Source organism: Oncorhynchus tshawytscha, linkage group LG17 (genome assembly GCF_018296145.1).
Source record: "Oncorhynchus tshawytscha isolate Ot180627B linkage group LG17, Otsh_v2.0, whole genome shotgun sequence".
NCBI lineage: Eukaryota > Metazoa > Chordata > Actinopteri > Salmoniformes > Salmonidae > Oncorhynchus > Oncorhynchus tshawytscha.
In genome coordinates, this window is record NC_056445.1 from 5622304 (window position 1) to 5629813 (window position 7510).

At 47.6% G+C, this 7510-nt stretch overlaps 1 non-coding gene and 1 pseudogene across 1 annotated transcript; both read left to right on the top strand.

Annotated features, from left to right (window-relative positions):
* Positions 1 to 2630: 2630 nt before the first annotated feature.
* Positions 2631 to 2809, top strand: LOC112217285 (annotated as a pseudogene).
* A 246-nt stretch (positions 2810 to 3055) lies between these two features.
* On the top strand, positions 3056 to 3172 carry LOC112217287. The gene has a single exon (XR_002948456.1). It is a non-coding gene; the product is annotated as a U5 spliceosomal RNA (small nuclear RNA).
* The last annotated feature ends 4338 nt before the right edge of the window (positions 3173 to 7510 follow it).

The following is a 7510-nucleotide window of genomic DNA, read 5'->3' on the forward strand; positions in this document are numbered from 1 at the left end:
TCATGAACTGTAAATCAGTCATTTCTCTCATAAAATTTCCAAGAAAAAACTCACACACACACACAGCTTGGACAGTGTGGTTTGTTGAGACAAACAGTACCTGCAATAGTTACCTTTGTTCAAACAATTAAAGAACCGTCAGACCTAGAGTTCTGAAACTTTAGAAACCTGTTCTAGAGCTCAGGTCGATGGTGAGTTGTGTGGCTCTAGAAGGTTCTCGAGCCGAGAACCAGCCTCGTACATTTGCAATGACTTCAATTCATTTTGACCATTACGAAAACGACGACATTTAGAAATGTCCCAGAGTCGCAAGACTAGGTGCATTGCAACCGCATCGGCCCATATAGACGGACACGTTTCTGTCCTATAGCTCATTCAAGGACCCCGTAGCAAGGCATGGAAAAAAAGTGGATTTTCGGCACCAAATGACCTATCGAGTTGAAACTTGGGATTCTGGGTCGCCTCAGCTAGGCCTACACATAATGTCAGAACTGGACCCGCAGCTAGAACGTAACTACGTGTTTTACGTTTTTATTATGGTTTGAACAGAAGGCGCTGTGAATTTTGGGCCAGCTCTGAAGTATGTGATTGTTGGCTTCTAAACGAGTTGGAAAAAGTGGGTGTGGTGTCAGAATGATATCTAATTGACTGATGGACAGTGACTTGCTGGTGACTTTTGTCCATTTGCAATATGTTTAAACAGTGAGGTACCATCACCAAAGTGACAATCTGAAATCAACCCAAACGAGCAATGGAGAGGAACCACTATCACTGCCCAGCCATCCCGAGTTCATCAGGCCAGTCAATTTTGCATTTCTGCAGTATTTTTGAGCATGTCAAATTATTGATGGCAAATGGACATAAAATCCTGATTTGGCACTTTCAAATCTTTCATATTGCATTTGGCCAAAAAAGTGACTTTTGACCTATGAAATCATATTGCAAATGGACAAAACATATGGCTTATGCACAAGTTTAAAAAATATATATAACAAAATTGGACAAAAGTATATTCATATACAGTTCTTACACGTGTAATTGACACAAAAATCGAAAGAATTTCGGGGTGCTAAGTTTTTGATTTTTTCAAAAATTTTCTTTTGGATGTTGACTTGTGTTACATTTGCAATATGAAAAATCACGGTGGAGCGCACTCGCCATCTGTTGGATTTTTAAAGTGTTACACTTGGCATTTGCAATCAACATTGAATGAAACGACACCGTGTATATGGTTTGTCCAGTGCCAATGACTTCCCATTAATTTTTGTATATTTCACGGTGTTCCCTTACCATTATTGGGGATTTCACCCGAGCGTCGGGAGCAGTTCTTAACCACACTAAGTCTTCCGTCAAGTTTTTCGGAAGATGGCGTGGTAGGACGGATGTGCCCGGGGGGGGGTTCTCTCTCTGTAATGGGGCCCTGAGGATTCTCGGGGTCTATTGTGAGACCTCCGGATCAGCGGTATCGCAGTGGTACAGAGGAAGCTAGCGATGGAGGGCTAGGTCTTTTGTCTTTTTTATGCAAGGTCCTGGTTCTCAAGGTGGATGTATTGCCTTCTCTTTTGTATTTGGCGTACATCTACCCATTGCCGGCTTGTCTGAGGACGCCTCTAGTGAGGCTTGTGTTTCAGTTCATGTGGGGTGGCAGGTACGAGTGGGTCGCCAGGGCATGCATGCTCTGTCCCATCAAGGAGGGAGGTAGGGGGTGCCACATCTCCCCCTCAAGCTGGACACAATTTTTTTTCTTCTGTTAACGGAGCTTGCTCAGCCGGTAATACACCCTCCTGCGGGTGTTCTTCTCGTACCAGGCAAGAAGCGTAACGTTGTGGTCCAACACGGGTCCTCGGGCGGAACAGCTGCCGTGGCACTTTGGCCATGCAGCCAAGTGGTTGCGTGTGCACCCCGAGGTTGAAGTTGCCAGAGTAGGTTTAGAACACAGGCACCTGTACGAGGAGGTCAGACAGGCAGGGAGTCCGGCGCCTGTAGTGGGCATCTCGGCAGTGGTCTGGGAGGGAGTGCAGGCGTGGGGCCTGGACAACAGGCTCAAGGACCTGAATTGGTTGAGCCTCCACAAATGCTTGCCGGTACGTTCCATCATGTACCGGCATAGTTTGGCGCGATCCCCCACCTGTCCAAGATCCTCGTGGCAGGGAGGAGAATGTGCGCCATACCTTTTGGGACTGTGCCTTTGCCGGAGTAGTATAGTCTAGGGCACGGGTTTTGTTAGGAAGGGTAAGAGGGGATTTTGTTCTGATGTGGGCAAGGTTAGAAAGAGGTGTAGGGAGAGCGAGAGGGACGGATAGGGATAGGTTTCTGCTCTGGCTTCTCATGAGTCTCTTTAAACAGGGGCTGAGCGAGGCCAGGCAGAGATTGGGGGTGGAAAGGATAGTGAGGAAGGAGATTTGAGGGGGAGGGAGGAGAGGAAGTGGGGGCAGCATGCTCTCCGGGAGAGGTGGAAGGGGGGTTTAGGGCTGGGCTTCATTTAGATTTGTAAGGGTATGGACTGGGAGATAGGGAAAGGTAGTTTGTAGGAATGAAGGGGGATGGTCCCCTGAGGTTGTTTTTGTTGTGTTCTTTTGGTATTTAAAAATGCATGATAATTATGTAAAGAGTGAATGGCATTGAATGTAATAAATTATTTAATAAAAATACAAATCTGTTCTTATCAGTTTAATATCTGATACGTCCCCCATCGGGGGACTACATATTAAATGGATTTTTTTGAACAGGGAGTCGGAAATGGGGCTTGCTCCGTCCGCTCCACGCATTGACCCGGTATTGCAGTACCTCCGGGAACGGTGCAACACTTTTCTCCCGTTGTCAAGGAAAAATAAAAATCCACAAATCTATGTAAACAGCTAGCAGAAGAAGAGAAGGAAAGAAAAGCGCCCTTCAATGGGGTCCCCCGTTTCCCTCCAAAAACATTTGGCCAGGATAGTGTGTGTGTGTGTGTCTGTCTGACTTTTTACCCACAGCCCTCAAACTTGGAAGAGTGAGTTCGGGGACCACCCTTGGGAACCCGGCCTAGAGTGTGTCTCAGGCCCTGACTTCCATACGACTCTGGTTTCTCTTCATTACGCACAAGCCTTTCGCCTTTTACTAAAGACTTCCGTGGAGAGGAACACTTACGAGTTCAACGTATTTTTGGAGGGGCTTTGATTCTTGCAGAGCCCAGTATCTTGTTTCAAGAGAAATTGACAGAGATGATGCCGAGACCTTTTGCTCAGGCGTTTGACTTCAAGCCGGCTGGCTGGCTGACCGGCGTAGTTTTCCACTCAAAGTCGTCGCTCAGGCAATTGAGTTCAAGCCCGACGACGGACGTATTTGCTGGGCATTGAACAAATAGTGGCACTAGGCGTGAAGAGCTAGTGACTTAAAAAAACAAACACCTGCCTGTCGCCAGGGAAATGTTGGGTGGGGGGGGAGCCAGCTTTTGCCAACCCGCTGAGGTCTGATGAGACCCCCGGGTGCCCGGCGGGTGCAGGGGTCCATTTATGGGTTATCGCTTCTCGGCCTTTTGGCTCAGATCAAGCTCGGTACTGCGGTGCCTCAAAGCTCATGGCCGGAGGGCGTAAAGGGCAGTTTCCAATCTTTTTTAGGGAAAGTTTGGAATCTGCAGGTTTTCTCCGTGAGGAGATGGCCAACACTAACGGTGGAGCTGGGTCAGTCCCTAGGACTGGACTTAAAAATACGATTGGTTTTGCTTGGAAGGAGGATGAGGGCCGGATGCCGAGGCACACCTTCGCAAGGAGCGTGCTGATGGGGGCCCTAAAACTTTGAGTACAAGAGGTGATGTGTCTACAGGGAAATGAGATTGAGGAGGCGTACGGTGTGACCTTCCACACTGAATTAATGTGCGATTCGACGATGGACCGAGCTAAGGCTGTGGCTGGGGAGAGGCCGCTGTCTTTCTTTCATGTGACGTGTCTAGCGAAGATGAACTTCAGGGTAATCAACGTACATATGTACAACCCCCATGTGACGGATATCGCCATAAGGGATTACCTGAGTCGTTTCTGCGAAGTTATATCAGGGGCAAGGTATGTAAAGGATTCCCTGGGGTTCTGAAACGGCCGACGTCAATTCCAGGTGCTCCTTAGGCCGGATCAGGGAGGTTTTGATGGCTTCCTCCATCCCCCGGCAAGTTTATCGCTGGAGTCGGATAGAGGGATGCTGTTTTACACCTGCCAACCTCCATACTGCAAGAAATGCAGAAAATATGGGCACGTTACAGCGCCTGCAATGCACAGAAGTGCCGGTTTTGCAAATCCGTAGACCAAGAATTGCACAGCGCCAAAGGAGTGCAATGGGTGTGGTAGCAGACAACACCTGTACAGAGTGCCCGGGGAGGCAAGGCTCATACGCGGCCGGGGGAAGGATGACAAGGGAAGGGCAGGAGAATGTGGCCTAGGCCACAGTCGGAAAGACGAAGCGAGGAGGAGGACGAGGGGAGAAAGGTATGAGCAACCCCTGTCCTTGCCAGTGCCACAAGTCGGGGGTCAGGCTGATGTGGAAGAAAAGGCCTCTGGGGTTTTAGGGGTGGTCCGGGAGACCCAGATTCCACATCACCCAACAGCCAGCTGAAGGTAGAGGTTGGGGGATCGACGGGTGAGATGGGCCCATCCCTTGATGCAGTCTTCATAGACGAGGAGGCTTTTGGGGCCCTCGTGGGGGAGATTAGGGAGATGGTGGAGGAGCTCGCAGTAAAGGACGGAGGAATGGAGGTCCGTCTCACCCTTACCGGCCACCCTAAAACAAGATGATAGCCTCTACAGCCCAGAGGACCCTGGAGGATCTCCATCGAGCTGGGAGAGGGCCAGAGCGGGCTGGAAGGCGGACGCTTTATCTGGACACGATTCATCAGGACCTCCAACAGCCGAAGCTAAGTAGTAACATTAACATGATGCCTTCTAATTGCAGTCGCTGTACTCGCCTTACGGCGAGGATAGCTGTTCTACAAGCCCAGCTTCAGACGCAATCGTTAGGCAAGGGTAATTTCAGTGTAGGAAAGGATGAAACAGCGTCTGTGCCACCAGTAAGTACAGATAGTAGTATAAATCCCCTGGCACAGTCCCCGCAGCCAGACAACTTTCACACGGTTTCTGGAAGGAAATGCTGTAGGAACGCTCAACCGGTGTCGCTCATTCAGCCGACAGAAACTTTCAACCGGTTTTCCCCATTAATGAATTAAGCAGCGAGTCGGAGTCAGAGGCCGAGTCTTTTCTGGTCTCTACTCCTCCCGTTACGGGGTCTGAGACGCCGAAGCTTCCCACCATTAGCTCTGACAAATTGAAAACTCTAGTCATTGGCGACTCCATTACCCGCAGTATTAGACTTAAAACGAATCATCCAGCGATCATACACTGTTTACCAGGGGGCAGGGCTACCGACGTTAAGGCTAATCTGAAGATGGTGCTGGCTAAAGCTAAAACTGGCGAGTGTAGAGAGTATATAGATATTGTTATCCACGTCGGCACCAACAATGTTAGGATGAAACAGTCAGAGATCACCAAGCGCAACATAGCTTCTGCGTGTAAATCAGCTAGAAAGATTCGGCATCGAGTAATTGTCTCTGGCCCCCTCCCAGTTAGGGGGAGTGATGAGCTCTACAGCAGAGTCTCAACTCAATCGCTGGTTGAAAACTGTTTTCTGCCCCTCCCAAAAGATAGAATTTGTAGATAATTGGCCCTCTTTCTGGGACTCACCCACAAACAGGACCAAGCCTGACCTGCTGAGGAGTGACGGACTCCATCCTAGCTGGAGGGGTGCTCTCATCTTATCTACCAACATAGACAGGGCTCTAACTCCTCTAGCTCCACAATGAAATAGGGTGCAGGCCAGGCTGTTAGCCAGCCTGCCAGCATAGTGGAGTCTGCCACTAGCACAGTCAGTGTAGTCAGCTCAGCTATCACCATTGAGACCGTGTCTGTGCAAAACTAAACATGGCGGTGTTCGCCTTAGCAATCTCACTAGGATAAAGACCACCTCCATTCCTGTCATTATTGAAAGAGATCATGATACCTCACATCTCAAAATAGGGCTACTTAATGTTAGATCCCTTACTTCAAAGGCAATTATAGTCAATGAACTAATCACTGATCATAATCTTGATGTGATTGGCCTGACTGAAACATGGCTTAAGCCTGATGAATTTACTGTGTTAAATGAGGCCTCACCTCCTGGCTACACTAGTGACCATATCCCGCAAAGGCGGAGGTGTTGGTAACAGTTACGATAGCAAATTTCAATTTACAAAACAAAAGACGTTTTTGTCTTTTGAGCTTCTAGTCATGAAATCTATGCAGCCTACTCAATCACTTTTTATAGCTACTGTTTACAGGCCTCCTGGGCCATATACAGCGTTCCTCACTGAGTTCCCTGAATTCCTATCGGACCTTGTAGTCATAGCAGATAATATTCTAATCTTTGGAATCTTTAATATTCACATGGAAATGTCCACAGACCCACTCCAAAAGGCTTTCGGAGCCATCATCGACTCAGTGGGTTTTGTCCAACATGTCTCTGGACCCACTCACTGTCACAGTCATACTCTGGACCTAGTTTTGTCCCATGGAATAAATGTTGTGGATCTTAATGTTTTTCCTCATAGTCCTGGACTATCGGACCACCATTTTATTACGTTTGCAATTGCAACAAATAATCTGCTCAGACCCCAACCAAGGAACATCAAAAGTCGTGCTATAAATTCACAGACAACACAAAGATTCCTTGATGTCCTTCCAGATTCCCTCTGTCTACCCAAGGACGCTAACCTTGCGCAATACCCTAGATGCAGTTGCACCCCTAAAAACTAAAAACATTTCCCATAAGAAACTAGCTCCCTGATACACAGAAAATACCCGAACTCTGAAGCAAGCTTCCAGAAAATTGGAACGGAAATGGCGCCACACCAAACTGAAAGTCTTCCGACTAGCTTGGAAAGACAGTACCGAAGAGCCCTTACTGCTGCTCGATCATCCTATTTTTCTAACTTAATTGAGGAAAATAAGAACAATCCGAAATTCCTTTTTGATACTGTCGCAAAGCTAACTAAAAAGCAGCATTCCCCAAGAGAGGATGACTGAGGAAAATATTATGATTATTAGAAAGCAAATTACGGACTCCTCTTTAAATCTGCGTATTCCTTCAAAGCTCAGTTGTCCTGAGTCTGCACAACTCTGCCAGGACCTAGGATCAAGAGATGCTCAAGTGTTTTAGTACTATATCTCTTGACACAATGATGAAAATAATCATGGCCTCTAAACCTTCAAGCTGCATACTGGACCCTATTCCAACTAAACTACTGAAAGAGCTGCTTCCTGTGCTTGGCCCTCCTATGTTGAATGTAATAAATGTCTCTCTATTCATCGGGTGTGTACCAAACTCACTAAAAGTGTCAGTAATAAAGCCTCTTGAAAAAGCCAAACCTTGACCCAGAAAATATAAAAAACTATCGGCCTATATCGAATCTTCCATTCCTCTCAAATTTTAGAAAAGGCTGTTGCGCAGC